Source organism: Melanotaenia boesemani, chromosome 5 (genome assembly GCF_017639745.1).
Source record: "Melanotaenia boesemani isolate fMelBoe1 chromosome 5, fMelBoe1.pri, whole genome shotgun sequence".
Lineage (NCBI taxonomy): Eukaryota > Metazoa > Chordata > Actinopteri > Atheriniformes > Melanotaeniidae > Melanotaenia > Melanotaenia boesemani.
Window position 1 is genome coordinate 5362314 of NC_055686.1, and position 16577 is coordinate 5378890.

The following is a 16577-nucleotide window of genomic DNA, read 5'->3' on the forward strand; positions in this document are numbered from 1 at the left end:
CAATTAACGAAACAAAAGCTAAACCTACTATTGGTTGGCTTTCATTCACATTCATTGGGAGACACTAAGACACTAAGCTTGGTATCGATGTCTGGAATGATCCACCAAGCCCGAGCTGCACAACTTAACAGGAACACAAAAAGCCCATCACCCTGTCCTGGCTGCCTGTGCTCATTAGATTTTTTTTTAAAATTCTACAGTTTTTTGTTTGTTTGTTTGTTTGTTTTGAGGTTTTAGTTGGTCTGCTCCACCAGCTGCTCCTGGTTGTAATTATGGAACGATTTACTTTCTAACTTACTTACCTCCAACCCAGCTAGAGAGTTGCCCGTGTGTTTGTTTTCATGTTATCTTTGCTTGTCATTATCTCTATTTGTCCTTTTGTTTAAGCTGTAAATGTATACAAAGTGTATAAATGAACTGACTAATGATGTGCTGTGTAATTCTGTTATTAATCCAAATGAAGTAAATTACAATCGGATCTGGCTTTGAGTCTTTTTTTTATTTCTGTTTGGCCTTTTTGTTTAACACTCGATTAGCTTGCAGATTATCAAGAGGCCGCCCTGCAGCAGCATCCTTGATGCCACAGAAGTGCACTGATGGGAAAACACATTTGCATTCTCAAATTTACTGGAAGAAGTTGCCTAAAACATACATCAGCTTTGCAACATGCAAAAGACTCTTCAGTGTTCATTAGTGTTAGATATTATTATAAATTATTATAAATTTGTCTTTGAATGCGACAAGTGGATGCTTTTGGCCGTGCATCTGTTTTTGCAGGAACAGGAAACCAGAACCTCAGATGGATAGAAGCAGGCAGACGAGGCTGACAGCAGAAGATGCAGAAAAAATCTGCCTTGCAACAGCTGACTAGTTAGTTATATCGTCCAATCACTGTTTAGTTTAGACAAGGTATACCTACTAGGTTCAGAGAAAGCAGTGGGGTTCTGATTTTGGCTGTTATTTCATTTGTAAACAGAGAGGGTGGGATAGTCTCTGAACCCAGAACTCTGTAACATTTCCAATTATTTGTAAAAATAAATATCTTAATTTGAGAGAAGTTGTTTGTTCTCACTGACCAAATCAAAGAACGCGCAACAGATATTAGTGTAGAAAGTATCTTTATTACCTGTGCATTTCTATAGTTTTCTTCAACATTAGTTCCCTCTTATATAGAAAAACAGTCTGACACATTTCTACTCATTTGTTTATGACACCAGCAAGAAGCAGCTTGAAGTTGGAGACATTTCTGCAGGATAATTACTGAGGTGAGCTTTTATTACAAATATTTTAGTGCTTTATGTCTCTTCACAGATTCACCATTCCACTTTCTGCATAAGGAATTTCTCTCATGCATGTTAGTTCTGGTTGGAAAGTCATCTGGGAAGCGCCGGTGTGTGCTGGAGATATTATTGCTTGGTCTGTTGTTTGTCTGTTGTTTTTAAAATTTCTTTTGAATCTTCCCTTCTGGTATAAATAATGTATTTTTTATTTAATTTTTCTTTCTGTTTAATGACTTGCGTATTTTCACGCGCTTTGTTGTAACTTTAAATTAAAAATTCAAACTTGAAAAATAATTCAAAAACAAACAAACAAAAAAATAATAAAACGAATAATTCAAACTGGATAAAATAAAACAAGGGCTCAGATCTGATTTTTGGATTTTTCATCGGAAGCGATGACGTGACCCAGAAGTTCTGTCTCCTCCACGTACCTTGTATCTCATTCCTCGTATCTGCTGCTCCAGCATGGAAATCTGGACTGACCACAGAGACAGTGGTCCGCAGTTACTGTAACGGTATCTGGCTTCCTCAAAGTTATTCAGTTTCTTGTAATAGTTAGTTTACATTAATGCACTGATGTCTATCTGACAAAATGCTTTTAATAACTGACAACCCACTCTGGAATATAAAACACTAATCTGCTTATAATAAGTTATCAAAAGTTGGTAAAGAAATAGCTTCAAACTTTTGCAAACCCTTAATCATTTTCATTTTCTGGTCAAAGGGGAAAGATCTCAGACTCACCTGTTTGAGCACACATTTGCTAAAAAGTGCAGCAAGAAAGTGAGAGCAGACAATTTTCTCATTTTTGGGCCTCACAGGTTGTGAGGACACATATGATTGTTATAAAACCTTTAGAATTAGGGAATTTTGCATAATATGGAACCTGTAAGCAACCCTGTCTAAATGCAAACATTGTAAAGACATAACAATGAACAATAAAAAGGTAATACATAAGGGTGCAGTTCAACTAAAAGTGCTCTTCCAGTCTGCGATTTTGTGCTGCTCCATGTGACCTCTGTAATTACAGTTCATGGCCACTAGGGGGCTACAGCACTTTAGTCCATAGGTAGTATTACAGCGTTCGGCAGAGAGACGCAGACCCATCAGGATGTAGTGTAATACGGTCTTCTGTGATAGAGACAGATAATTGATATCTCCAGGATAATAGTATAGACAGTTTTGGACATGTTGTCAACGCGGAGCAGAAAGAATGTCCAGGTCATGCTGCAGCCTGAAATGAAAAATACAAAATCAGAGCATTTTATGCACAAAATCACAGAATGGATAACGGTGCATTATCCAATTTTTTATTTTGGATTAGGACACATAAAAAGGGTTTTTCCATATTTATTCTTTCTCTTCATTTAAAAACAAACAGCCTGAGTGCACAACTTCTGTGTTTGAGTCTAAAATAACTTTTATACACCGTTTCCAGCAAGCTCTGTCAGCAGCTGCTGGTAATATATAGGCCAAACATCGGGGTGGATGATGCTGTCATCTACCTACTGCACAGGGCGCTGGCTCACCTGGAGACCGCTGGGAGCGTCATGAGAGTCATGTTTTTTGACTTCTCCAGTGCGTTTAACACCATCCAGCCGGTGCTGCTGCGGGGGAAGCTGGAAGGAGCTGGTGTGGATGGAAAGCTAGCCGCGTGGACCATCGACTACCTCACCAACCGGCCACAGTACGTGCGTCTGCAGAACTGTGTGTCTGAGGTGGTAGTCTGCAGCACGGGGGCCCCTCAGGGAACAGTGCTCTCACCGTTCCTCTTCACCCTCTACACCTCGGACTTCACCTACAACACCAGCAGCTGTCATCTCCAGAAGTTCTCTGACGACTCAGCCATTGTGGGCTGTGTGTCTGAGGGGAACGAGCTGGAGTACCGGTCAGTCATCAGGGACTTTGTGGACTGGTGTGAGCGCAACCACCTGTGCTTAAACACCAGTAAGACCATGGAGATGGTGATTGACTTCCGGAGAAGGACACTACCCCACACACCGGTGAACATCCAGGGGAAGGAGATTGACCGGGTGGACAGTTTCAAGTACCTGGGTGTTCACCTCAACAATAAACTGGACTGGTCACACCACACAGACGCCCTGTACAAGAAGGGCCAGAGTCGCCTCCACCTCCTGAGGAGACTGAGGTCCTTTGGAGTATGCAGGCCTCTGCTAAGGACATTTTATGACTCTGTGGTAGCCTCTGCTGTCCTCTACGCCGTTGTCTGCTGGGGAGCGAGCAGCACCCACCGGGACAGGAAGAGACTGAACAAGCTGGTCAGGAGGGCCAGCTCTGTCCTGGGCTGCCCGCTGGACTCTGTGGAGGAGGTGGGTGAGAGGAGGATGTTGGCCAAGCTCACATCCATCATGGACAACACCTCTCACCCACTGCACCAGACTGTGGGGGGGCTGAGCAGCTCCTTCAGCAGCAGACTGAGACACCCTCAGTGTAGGAAGGAGCGCTACCGCAGGTCCTTCATCCCCACTGCTGTCAGACTGTACAACTTGTCTGTATAGTCATATTACTGTGTAATATTTATTTATATTTTACTGTGCAATACCCCCCATTATCAATGTCATCATATTCTTCATATCCCACCATCACCATGTAAATATGTATATAGTCTGTGAGGTTGTTGTTATATTTTATTTTATTTTATGTATGGATGTAGTGTGTGTGTGTGTATGTATATGTATATATATGTATATATATATATATATATATATATATATATATATATATATATAATGTATGTGTGTATGTATGTATATATATGTATGTATATATATATATATATATATCTTTATATTATAACGGTACATATTTTTGCTTTTCTTAGACTTGTAAATAATTTCTATTGCACTTTCTTGCTGTGATGCATGTTCACCTTATTTTGCCTCTCTGTACTTTATTCTATAACAAGAGCTGCTGTAACAAGTGAATTTCTCCACTGTGAGATAATAAAGTCTAATCTAATCTAATCTAATATTAAAAACCGATCTTTAGAACAAAGCTGCTGCTTATAAATGTACTAAAAATGAACAATTACTTGTTTTGTCTTCTTGAAATGAATGAAATGAAATGAAAAATACTTTATTAATCCCAAAGGGAAATTCAATATTGTAGTAGTAGTAATTTTTTTTTTTAAACAATCACATTAATTAATTAAGGGCTTTGTTCTTCAGCCTGATAGCTGCTGGAAGGAAGGATCTTCTGTATCTCTCTGTCTTGCATCGGACTTGAACAAGCCTCCCACTGAACACACTCTGTTGTTTCGTCACGGCGTTGTGTAGAGGGTGTGAAGGATCTTCCATTATCTTCGTCAGCTTGTACAGAATTCTTTTTTTGATGATCAACTCCAGCGGCTCCAGAGTTACTCAACGCACAGAACCAGCTTTCTTGATCAGTTTGTTAATTCTTTTCAAGTCTCTGGTTCTGATGCCGCTGCCCCAGCAGATTGCTGCAAAGCTGATTGCACTTTCAACAACAGACCTGTAGAACATTTGCAACATTTTGGTGCAGACGTTAAAAGATCTCAGCTTCCTTAAGAAGTAGAGTCTGCTCTGACCTTTCTTGTAAATGTACTCAGTGTTGCTTTTCCACTCAAGTCTGTTGTCCAGCTGAACTCCAAGGTACTTGTATTCCTCCACCACCTCCACCTCCTCTCCCATGATGGAAACACTTCTATGTGTGTTCTTGTTCCTCCTGAAGTCAACAATCATCTCCTTTGTTTTCTTGGTATTCAAGATGAGATGATTGTCACCGCACCATTTCACAAACTGACCGACCAGTTCTCTGTACTCTGCTTCTTGTCCATCACTGATACACCCAACAACTGCTGAGTCATCAGAGTATTTCTGCAGATGACAGAACTCAGAGTTGTACTGGAAGTCTGAGGTGTACAGCGTGAATAGAAATGGTGAAAGTACAGTCCCTTGTGGTGTTCCAGTGCAGCTGACCACCATCTCAGACACACAACCTTTCAGTCTCACAAACTGTGGTCTGTTTGTGAGGTAGTCGTAAATCCAGGTGGTTGTGGAGGGATCCACCTGGAATTTCTGCAGCTTCTCACACAGCAGAGCAGGCTGAATCGTATTAAAAGCACTTGAGAAATCAAAGAACATGACCCTCAAAGTGCTGCCTGACTGGTCCAGACGAGAGTGGGCTCTCTGAAGCAGGTATATGATGGCATCTTCAACCCCAAGCCCATTACGGTATGCAAACTGTAGTGGGTCCTGAAAGGTCTTCACCTGCTTGCTGAGGTGAGCCAGTAAGAGTCTCTCCAGGACTTTCATGACGTGAGATGTCAGGGCGACTGGTCTGTAGTCTTTTGGTTCAGCTGGTTGTGGTTTTTTAGGCACTGGAACAAGGCAGGATGTTTTCCACAGCACCGGGATTCTTCTCTGACTCAGGCTGGTGTTGAACAGGTGCTGGAGAATCGGACATAGCTGTTTTGAGCAGGTCTTGAGAACTCTGGGACTGACACCATCTGGACCTGCAGCCTTGTTCTGGTTCAGTTTCACCAGTTGTTGCATGACTTGGTTACAGGAGACAGACAGAGTGGAGGTGGAGGCAGAGGAGGTTTCAGGAAGTCCTGATGTGGAGGGAGATGAGGTTGTGTCCAGGTCCTTGACTGAGCTGCAGGGTGACAGAGTGGAGGTGTGACAGGAAAGCTGTGGGCTCATGGAGGGTGTGTGGCTAGTTGGGGTTGAAGCAGGAGGTGAGCTAAACCTATTGAAGAACATGTTCAGTTCATTCGCTCTGTCCAGACCTCCATCAGTCTGATCCTCCTTTATCCCTCAAGCCAGTGATCTTCTTCATTCCTGACCACACATCCCTCACATTGTTTTTCTGAAGCTTACTTTCCAACTTCTTCCTGTAGTCCTCCTTGCACTTCTTCATTTGTGTTTTAAGTTGTTTTTGTGTGGACTTCAATAACTCCCTGTCTCCATCCCTAAAAGCTTTCTTTTTGATGTTCAGCAGCTTTTTCAGGTCACTGGTGAGCCAGGGTTTGTTATTGGGGAAGCACCTCACTGTTCTTGTTGGAACGGTGCTGTCCACACAGAAGTTAATATAATCTGTCACACACTCAGTCAAGGCATTGATGTCATCTCCATGAGGTTCACATAGGACGTTCCAGTCTGTAGCCTCAAAGCATCCTCTCAGAGCATCTTCAGCTTCATTAGACCAGGTTCTAATAGCCTTTCTAATGACTGGTTGTTGCTGAACGATGGGCTTGTAGGAGGAGGAGAGAAGAACTAGGTTATGGTCTGATCTTCCTAAAGGTGGCAGGGCAAAGGAGCTGTATGCATTTTTTAATATTTGCATAAAATAAGTCCAACGTTTTGTTTTCTCTGGTGGAGCAGCTGACAAACTGTTGGAAAGTTGGTAGAGTTGCAGAGAGGGAGATGTTGTTAAAATCTCCAGAGATCGCCACAAATGCGTTTGGATGTTGTGTTTGAAGCCTGGCCACTACAGAGTTAATGACATCACAGGCTGCGTCTGGAGCGGTACCAGGTAATATATATACCGCTACCAGAATAACGCATGTGAACTCTCTGGGTAAATAATACGGGCGGAGACTCACAGCTAGCAGTTCAATGTCTCTATTGCAGATCTTCTCTTTAACAGTGACATGTTCAGGATGACACCAGCGCTGGTTTACCAGCACCGCAATTCCACCTCCCTTCAGCTTCCCGCTGAGTTGTTTATTGCGGTCTGCACGGACCGTCCTGAAGCCGTGTACAGACGCATTACAGTCTGGGATGTGTTCATGCAGCCATGTCTCGGTGAAGCACATAATACTGCACTCTCTGTATTCTTTAAGAGACCTGGTTAGCACCTGAAGTTCATCAATTTTGTTAGCTAGCGATCTCACGTTTCCCATAACAACCGTTGGAAGAAACGGTTTGAATCGCCACCGTTTTTCTCTCTGCCTCGCTCCTGCCCTGCATCCTCTTCTCTTTCTTTTCAACTCCGTTGGGATTTGAAGTGTTGTTTCACTGATAATCTTGAGTTTGGAGAGTTTTATCAGTTGATCCCGATGGTAAACAAGTCTCGTTGCCATGGAGACTCACAATAACAAGTCTTGCAAAAAAGAAAAAATATTCAGAAAAATCTCCCGTATAGCACAGCCTCTGACCAGCGCGAAAAATCTACCCGAACAGATACAGATTGACAGCTGATGTCTTAAAAAAGACGGCTATATTGCAAAAAAATCATAAGTTAAAAACAGAGCTACTACAATTGCTGCCACCTAGCGGCGCATTCTAGAACATTTATGCTTTGACTTCACATCCATGTCAAATCTCAACATACAACATGAATCCCTCGTTTCTTGCAGTCCTGAACAAGACCAGGAGAAACTGGACCATTTGAGGCAAGAACCAAACCTCAATGCAGAACATGCAATCCACACGTTTCCAGCCAAAAACCATGAGCTCAGAGGTATTTCATTAAAATGCTTGTTGCTCAACTGTACAATTAATTAAATATATTAATTTAATTAATTAATTAAACAAAGTTTTTTAATCGAGTCCCACCCTATATTAGGGGTGGAACTTTAACACATTAATTACGATAAATTAATTACAAATAAATTAACACCTATAATATTCTATTCTATTCTATTCTATTCTACAGTCATTTAGCAGATGCGTTTATCCAAAGTGACTTACATTTGAGAGACCTAAAAAGACCACCTAAACACCTAAACACCTAAAAAGAATAACACATTTAATTGCAGTTTGCGTTTCAAACAACGTGGAGCATTTGTCAATGCACAGTTTCCAATACGACGCACACGTCAGAGCTATAATACATATAATATATATATTATATGTGTGTACTCACGTGATCTCTCATGTTGAATGAAACTTGAGGGTTTAGATTTGTTAATGCTTTGAAATCCTGTAGTTGCTTGAGCTTAAATTTGCAATATTGTTTGATTGTTCTGTCCAGTGTGCACATTGAATTAAATAGTCTGTAGCTTATTTAGTGTATTTTTTACCCTTTCTCACAAACACATTTCTTTTATGGCATCCTTGGTAGGATTATGACATGCTACAGTGTGGTGTGGTGTATTTTGACAATACTTGTTCTTCTATCTGGAACACACCTGACTCATATTAATTAGCCATTGGGCAGAACCTAATTGGCTGTTAGACCCATTTAATTTGATGCAGGTGTGTTGAAGCAGGGATACATGGAAAACCTGCTGGATTGCGGCCCTCGTAGGACCGAATGTAGAACCTCGTAGGATGCCACAATATGAAATTAGGTTAGTAAAATTACTGCCATCATAAACTCGTATTCAACATTTCACCCATGTACAGTATGCCTTAAAAACTTTTAAAACCCTGATTCCTATAGGGTTAAATGAGTTTCCTGACATCTGAACAAGCTTTGTTCTATTGATGAATTTGAGTGTTGCTCTCTGACCTCTCTAAAATGTGCAAAGAACATTTGCCTGTTCTGATTTATTGCACAAGTTCTTACGCAAGCATGCAAATTACCTTTACAGTCTGTCATCCTGACACATGTACATCATTTATCACTCTGAAAGATACATTAAGCATAATTACATATATGTGGATCAGACACCACTGAACAGCAGTCTGCCAGTTTGAAGACGCCAGAGCCGGATGATCACAAACACTGCTGTCCAGGTGAGCGTTGGTAATTACAGTTCAGATTTTATACCCTGTGATGGGAGACAAACCTTTCTCCCTATTTTCATTATTATTTCTTATTAACTATCTGTGAAATATTGGGTATTTACAATCCATCCAATTGTTGTACATGTGGATCTTCTTGGCTCCCTTAAACTGAATTTCTAAAACGGTCTATCCATCACACGTCATGCAGTAGTAAGGAACCATAATTTGGTAAAAATATAAACATGCCAGATATTTCCACACAGTGATGAGACCAGCTGTAATAAATCTGTTGATTGTTGATCTGTAGGTATAACCTGTTTAATTCAGAAAGTTTTGTTTTTCTGGAGAAGAAACCTATAAAACTATTACATTTCCCATCAGCCACTGCAACACTGAGATTTGTGGCCATAACTGTTTACATTTCTAATGAAATGGGAGCATAAGTTAAATAAAAATCATATAGTTGTGTCCTTGTGAACATGCATGTTTATTTTTACCCTTCCAGTGTCATGATTGTTTTTGGTGCATGGCTGAGTGTTAATACCTGTATGTTGTACAAATATGTACTAAAAAAACACGTTTACGACCTCATTATGTCAAGAAAACAAGCTGTTTATATTTAGTTTGCTCTATCAGTCCACATAGAGGCTGGAACCTTCCAGGCTTTGGTAAAAGATTAAATTTATGTCACAAGGACCTAACTTATGTTATGATCTGTTTTATTGGTTTATTTCTTTTATTTATTTATTTATCAGGGACAATGCAAAGAGACATAGAGGACATACAGAACATCTGATGTTTTGCATATAGAGTATATTATGAACTAATCGAAATAAATATCCATAAATTCACTAAAGAGATATCAGGGTAAAGATTTTCTTCAGGGATGAGTGATTCAAATTTTCCAATGAAAACATTGGTTAATATTTCAGGTCTAAAACCTTGACTAAAATGTAAGTTAACGCTTACATTTTTAAAGCCTGATGCAAGATATAATGGGCAGAAAATATTTTTTTTTAATCAGAAGTAATTACAAAAATGTGAAATAAATCATATTAATTTGCATATATTTACAGTTTATGACCATGTGATAGGTCAAAATTATAGTAATGTAAAAGTTATTCACCAGGGGACAGAAGGCAATTATCAGATTGTACACAACAGAGTTTTGACTAAGTTTTTTACCATAAAGTGGTACAACAGGTCTCAAAAACTGTATGTATTGAAATTACTTATCTAACAAAGATGAAATATGAGAAAAATGCAATAAAATCAAATCTAACGTGGGTCAACTAAACTGAATTAAACTAATTTACCCAAAAATAAATCAATGCTAAAAGTTATACTTAAGTGGCATTAAAATCCTATTACATTAAATGAAATGTAACCCAATTATCTATTCATAGTGCTTTATAAAAAATATTATAGCATTACAGCGGGGTGCAGAGAAAGCATTAAAGGAAATATTTGAAACAAACTAAAAAAGAAGTAAAATAATTGAAAAAGCTGAAACAGTGTAAAAATAAAATGTAAGAAAAAAAAAAGTTAGTGTGTGAACAATTGACAATTTAGTCCAAATATTTTAAAATAGTGGAATTTAATATAAAATAATATAAAATTGGTGTGGTTGAATCAGTGGGGGAAGAATTAAAAAATAGCCTACACAAACTTGTAGCATGGTGAAGGTAGGTGGGTGGGGCTTCCCAGCATGCCTTGCAGGTGTTCTATAATAGTGTTTAAAGGTGTTCTAATTCACTTAAATGGAACAGTTTGCACAGGAATGTCTCAGTAATCTGTGTTATATTGTTTTAGTGCTTGTTTGGGTAGGTTACTGAAAGTTTTGTGTTATGCATGGTACACACATAAGGATTATTTTAATCTTATGAGTTTTTCCCTGGTCAAGACACACAACATCCAGCATGGAAGGGAATATATAGGGTGAGAGAATGATGGTCTTGCGACTATTGTTAACAGAAAAATCCAGAACTGAAAAAAATAACAGACTGGAGACAGCGTGAACACAGACTTTATATCCTTCCTTGTTCCCCAGGCAGCTCGCTCTCTGATTGACTACATTTCGTACCACATCACAATTTACAGTCACAATTCAGGAGTTGATTCTCGGCTATGACCCGTTTCAGAGCCGATTATCGGGACAAATCTGCTGGTAACACATCTCAGACCAAATGGTAATTGTACAGGAAAATCTTATAAGAATCAAGATAATCGGGCATTTGCTTTCCTTGGTTGGGAAGAGGCAAAATTGGGACAAAAGCAGCCCAATAATCTTTATGCGTGTACTAGGCCTTAAGTGATGTGGAACCATTACTGAGAAGGTAACTACCATTTACTACTTTTTACTTTTCCGCTGGATTTTTTTCAGGAGCAATATGCTGTGAAAAGCACACAAAGTACTATTACTTTGTAATGATGTAGTTAATGTCAACACCAGTGTGTGTCTAATGGAGGTACATGTATTCCACAAGGTACTTAGAGACACTTCAGGGATTATGTGAAAATTAAAATAAACTAAGTTAATTTATTATCATATCTTTAAATCATTTCCATTTTCTTTCTTAACAGATCTGACTTCAGTTTCAGCAATGGAAGCATGTTTAAAATGAAAAGAATCGGTCCAAGCACAGAACCCTGAGGAGCTCCACGACTTACTCTCCTGTGGGAGGAAATCACATATACAAGGACTGTGACACCATTTAAGTGTCAGTTCTGTTGTTCATTATCAGTTTATGTTGACCTTTATATGCTGAACCTGCTTCACAGTAGAGGTTGCGGATCTTCACCTGACTTTGAAGCTTTTTGGATATTTTTATTCTCCTCAGGGTTTCATCTACCCACCATACCATCACTATGTCTGTTAACTCCTTCAACTCCTCTCTGGATTTGGTTTACTCTCTCTGTTTAAACTTCACAGTTAGTGATTCAATCATCATTGCTCTCTTTGCCACCAGACTCATCGTCCTGATCCCCATTTACATCTTTGTCCTCCACCTGGGCATCCAACAATGGAGGCAGCGTCATTCCTTCAAAACAGCGAGCCACTCGGACATCTTTACTTACAACCTGGCTGTCATGGAGCTGATATTGAGTTTGGGGACAGTTTTATTTTATTGGGGAGTCTTTACAGGTTTCATACATAGACTAACAATAGCCTATTTTCTCATCTCCATGATTTTCTTTGGAGAGACCAGCTTTCATGTCTTAACCTGTGTGGATCGCTACCTAGCGGTTGTTCATCCAGTAACATATCGAGAGCTACGAAACACCCGTGGAGTCACCATCAGAAACATCGGCATATTTTGTGTCTGGGTGTTGTCTTTACTGTTGTCTGGTATTTCAAGTTGTGGTGCCTCTACTTTAGCCATTATCCTATTTTTCACTGTTTTTACCACCACCTTGGTTGTTGTCTCTTTCTGCAGCCTTTCTGTTCTCTTTGCACTCATTCGTCCAGGTCCGGGGGCAGGAGGCGGGAACAGGGACCATATTGACCAATCAAAACAGAGGGCGTTCTTTACTGTTATGGTCATAGTGGGGGTCCTGGTCATGTTTTTCTTGGGGTTCCTTGTTTCTACTGTAGTGGTGTTGTCTGGAGTGTTTTGTAAAAATGTCAGTATTATGGTGCAGTCTGCTATGATGTGGCTTACTCTGCCCAGCAGTTTGGTTTCACCACTACTTTACCTGCACAAAACAGGAAAACTACCATGTGGACACCAGGGTGGTAGGTCAACAGAATAAGTGGAGATTTTATGGAAGTTTGAGAAACCAGGTCATACAAGATTTAATCCTCTGTTATTGCAGAGTGCTGTATGAAATGTGGTTCATATATTAAACATAGATGCAGTACAGCTGTTTTGCAGTTTTCCCAATGATGCGCCCCCTATCATTTGCTAATTCAGCATCCATCTTGCATCCTACCTGTACTGGGAGCTCTTCAGCCCTTGAAAGAATGTCTTATCTTGGTCTGACCCCTTTTTTTCTTCTTCCTCTTATAATATTGTCTTCTTGCGTTTCTTTGCTGAATCAGCTACGGTGGGTGTTCGAAACAGTGGGTGTGTTTTTAGCTGTTTGCTAGTAATAATAATAATAATAATAATAATAATGGATTAGATTTTGTTGCAAATATTTTATAAGTGTTCTTATTCATTTAATCATTTAACATTCATTTACTCAGTTAAGTAGCATTAATCATTTACTTATTTAGTTTATCCTTAGATTTTAGTAACATGCATTAGGCTCTGCTTTTAAATAATAGAACTATAGATTTATTGTTCTCATTGCTTCACAGCTTACAGATGCATTCACATAAACAGGAGACAGGGTTACTGAGTTTAAGGGTGAGAAAGCAGGCAAAGAGACCTTGAAAAGGTTCTGGATGCCCAGTAGGGAGTAGTTGCAAAAAATTGTTGTATCTCCTTACTTATCTAAGTTTCACTCCAAGCTGAACAGAATGCACAGTAACTCAGAAAAATTATTAAATATCCTTTGTCTGAATACTGGGGGAGCAGGTGTAAGGGCGTCAGCTCAGGGAGGCACATAGATAAGAAGCAGAGCAGAGTATCTTCTTCCATTTCAGCTCTGACGTACCCTAGAAGGAGGACCTGGCGGAATCACGTTCCCGGAAGAAGGAGTGGACAACTTGTAAAATACACATTCACATGAATGCGCACCACATGCATGCACATAGCCACAATGCATTGTATCACTATAAATGAGGAGGATAACTTAGGTAGGCGGGTCTTTTTGGCTGAACCAAAGGTTCCCGATACTTCATGTATTAGTGGACCAGAAGCTAAAGCTAACGGGCCTCCTTCTCGAGAAGATATGTATTGTTTTCTTATTACTGGCTTAACAAAGAATTGTCAATTCTACTCAGTCTCTGGTGTTTTTGCCTTCTTTTAAAAATGTGGATTTTTGAACACTCTTTCTTCTGATGATTTATTTACAGGTGATGAACAAATATTATAATACCAAAGAATTAAAAAAAAACTTCAATTGGTGACCCCGGACGTGATCCACTAAGAATGGCAACAGAGAGTATCCAGAGCAGGATTCGGGTTGTCTGAGTCTGGGCCCACTTCAACAAAGGTAAGCAGTAACCTATTGTACTTAATGTACTGAATACTGCAGATTGATTTTAACCAAATTTATCAGACATCCTGATCCCTCACTCTGGTGAGTAAAAAGCCAGTCTCTAGGAAAGCAATTCATTTAAGAAAAAAGGGTATTTCAGTCCCTTTAAGAAAAAAAGGGTATTTCAGTCCCTTTAAGAAAAAAAAGGGTATTTCAGTCCCTTTAAGAAAAAAGGGTATTTCAGTCCCTTTAAGAAAAAAAGGGTATTTCAGTCCCTTTAAGAAAAAAAGGGTATTTCAGTCCCTTTAAGAAAAAAAGGGTATTTCAGTCCCTTTAAGAAAAAAAGGGTATTTCAGTCCCTTTAAGAAAAAAAAGGGTATTTCAGTCCCTTTAAGAAAAAAGGGTATTTCAGTCCCTTTAAGAAAAAAGGGTATTTCAGTCCCTTTAAGAAAAAAAAGGGTATTTCAGTCCCTTTAAGAAAAAAGGGTATTTCAGTCCCTTTAAGAAAAAAGGGTATTTCAGTCCCTTTAAGAAAAAAAGGGTATTTCAGTCCCTTTAAGCATAAAAAGGGTATTTCAGTCCCTTTAAGAAAAAAGGGTATTTCAGTCCCTTTAAGAAAAAAAAGGGTATTTCAGTCCCTTTAAGAAAAAAGGGTATTTCAGTCCCTTTAAGAAAAAAGGGTATTTCAGTCCCTTTAAGAAAAAAAAGGGTATTTCAGTCCCTTTAAGAAAAAAGGGTATTTCAGTCCCTTTAAGAAAAAAGGGTATTTCAGTCCCTTTAAGAAAAAAAAGGGTATTTCAGTCCCTTTAAGCATAAAAAGGGTATTTCAGTCCCTTTAAGCATAAAAAGGGTATTTCAGTCCCTTTAAGCATAAAAAGGGTATTTCAGTCCCTTTAAGAAAAAAGGGTATTTCAGTCCCTTTAAGAAAAAAAAGGGTATTTCAGTCCCTTTAAGAAAAAAGGGTATTTCAGTCCCTTTAAGAAAAAAGGGTATTTCAGTCCCTTTAAGAAAAAAAGGGTATTTCAGTCCCTTTAAGAAAAAAGGGTATTTCAGTCCCTTTAAGAAAAAAAGGGTATTTCAGTCCCTTTAAGCATAAAAAGGGTATTTCAGTCCCTTTAAAAAAAAAAAAAAAGGGTATTTCAGTCCCTTTCTAGTTTTGGGGTACCCTGTTGTATGTCTCATGTTCGTCTTAATATGTTTCATGTTTGTCTTAATGTCTTATAAATAATAGTATATAAATATAAATATAAATATTAACATAAATATATAATTACAACAATAATTGTGGGAAGAAAATAAATATATATATATATATATATATATATATATATATATTGTGTGTAGATCAAACTGTGGTGGCTTTGATACACAGAGCATAGAACAACTTAAGATAATAACCTAAAAGTGTGGGATTGCACTGTCCTATTCTAGAACCGGAGAGCAGCAGCCAAGAAGGAGGTGATTTTGCATAAAGCATGGTTATATTTTTGCATTGTGAGTGATTTCAGAAGCGTTTTCAGAAGCTGTGGTGATTGTGCATACAGTATTGTGATATTTTTGCATTGTGAGTATATTTAGAGCTTTAGTGATTTTGCTATGGTAGTTTGCAGACTGTATTGTGACATCTTTGCATTGTGAGTGTTATCAGAGCTTCAGAGATTTTTCTGTGATGATTTTGCTTGCAGCATTGTGGCATTTTTGCATTGTGAGTATATTCAGAGCTTTAGTGATTTTGGTATGGTGATTTTGCATGTGACATTGTGACATCTTTCGATTGAGAACTTTAATGATTTTGCTATGCTGATTTTGTATGTGGCACTGTGATATTTTTGCATTGTTGGGAACTATATTGGGGGGAGGCTTTTAAACACAGAGCTTTGAGTGTTTTGAAAAAAAGAAAAAAAAAAGAAAAAAAAAAGAACTCTCTGCTGTCTTCATTTAATTCCGGACAGGATTGAGACAGCGCAGCTTTTACTGGATAAATTTTTCTGCTCTGTGGGGGAAACTGTATTGATTGTTGACTTCTGTTGTGTGGAGAATTAAAACTGGGTTTTGTGAATATCACACCGAACGCTGAGCGAACATTTTAAAGGTCCCCTATTATGCAAAATTCACTTTTTAATGGTTTTGGAACAGTCATACTGGTCCCCCCGCATGTGTAGGAGACCCGTAAGTGTGAAACTCTTTCAGGCGCTCTCTCTCCCCCCTGCTCCACCTCTAGGGAAGTAAGCGCTGAAATGAGCTTGTTTGAAAGCGTGTACGTTATGACGTCTTAAGGGACAATAACCACTCCCCACAGAGCGATGGACAGGTGCACCTATCCACAATATATTGAAAAACTTTCAGAAAGTGACACAGTATGTGTTTGTGACAGTAAAAAGCTGCCGTTAGCTACATTGTACCAAATATGAAAAAAACTTGACAACATATTTAGAGACAATATTTACAACTAACCATGCAGAAACTCCCTGCTGCAGCCGCGGAGTTTGACCCTCCTCAGATATCTCTCCTTCTGGGTCCGACTCTGGCTCAAACTGGTAAGGGAGAA

General features: G+C 39.0%; 1 long non-coding RNA gene across 1 annotated transcript; it reads left to right on the forward strand.

Moving 5' to 3' along the window:
* The first annotated feature begins 1034 nt into the window (after positions 1-1034).
* On the forward strand, positions 1035-14190 carry LOC121640596. The gene is made up of 3 exons (XR_006010532.1): positions 1035-1265; positions 7627-7730; positions 11525-14190. It is a non-coding gene; the product is annotated as an uncharacterized LOC121640596 (long non-coding RNA).
* Positions 14191-16577: the final 2387 nt, after the last annotated feature.